We start from the raw sequence: 1,460 nt of genomic DNA on the forward strand, positions 1-1,460 counted from the left end.
AAAAAATCATTGAAAAATTAAATTTTTTATTTTTAATTTTAAAGTAATTAAGAAATAAATACCTTTTAAAAAAATTATAAACTCACTAATTTTACAGGAATTAAAAATATATATTTAGATTTATTTTTAATCAATTTTTCAAAATTTAAAAAAATGTACTGTAAAAGTAATAACTAAATAAAAATATTTTTGTAACACTTATAAAGAAATAGAAAGGTATTCCAACTAAATTTTTTTGACTTCATTACTCAATGAAGGATATTAATTTTTTTTGGGAAAAGTACAATAATCATTTAATACTGCAAATGCTGACAAAAACCTGCAATGCACAGAAAATGAGAAGAGAGAGAAAAATAATTTAACACCGTTTGTTATTATTTAACGGAAGGGACTATTTTGACTCAAAAATTTAAAAAGTAAGGACCAATTTCAAACACTTTTCTAAAGAGGGACTAAATTGAGATTTGTCAACCAAACTAAGGACAAAGTTGGATATTAAACCAAAAACTAATTTTGACAGGATAAATTAAAACTTTCCAAACAGCAATTGTGATTTATGCATTTTCATATCCCAAACTGTTGAATCCCATGAATCCAGCTATGCATATCAAAACAACATATATAAAATTTAAACATAAAAGTTGATTCAGATTTTATCTTTCAACAATTGTTAAACCAAAAACTTCACATCAAAAGTTGTGCAAATTTTATGAGTTCATTTGCTGCATAAAAACTCTCACTGTGCATTAACATAACTCATATGGTATACATTTGAACTTAAAACTAAATCTCCACAGAAACAACTTTAAAACAAAATTGTTAATTTAATTATCAAGTGTATTTAATCATCCAAAAATGCCAATGAAAACCAACTCATTTGAGTGACTTTTTCATAATTTTTTATGCTAGACAGAGATTATACCAAAGGTAACTTCAAAGTACTCATGAAATTGAATACTGGGTCAGTTAAACGTATATTCAATTTGACAATTTTACAGCAAAGTATCAAAATACAATGCACATAAAAAGATAAAAATTTATCACTTGAATGTCTTGAATAAATTAATTTCATTGATTAAAATGTGCAAGCAGACAGGAACATTCCACAGGATGAATGAAACAGTGATGAACATATCATTTGCTCAAACAGAAATGAATATAATAGTAATCAAAGATTTGAAGATCAAACATAGCAAAATGCAACAGTACAGTTTGAATACTACTTAGCTCAATCACTTTGAGCTCGAACCAAGGCTTTGGATATCACTTGATTGACTCACTTCCTGGCTTGGAGCATCAATTCCAAAAGTAGAATATCAGAAACTTCTCTTCTCCTTTTGAAAACTTAATCTACAAAACAAAGCAATAGTACTTTTGGTACCCATAATCTTATTTGGGTCCTTGAGGTTAGACACATATTACTTTATGACAGGAACCCAAGCATATTTTCCATTTGGAAC

Source organism: Vigna radiata, chromosome 11 (genome assembly GCF_000741045.1).
Source record: "Vigna radiata var. radiata cultivar VC1973A chromosome 11, Vradiata_ver6, whole genome shotgun sequence".
In the NCBI taxonomy this organism is placed as follows: domain Eukaryota; kingdom Viridiplantae; phylum Streptophyta; class Magnoliopsida; order Fabales; family Fabaceae; genus Vigna; species Vigna radiata.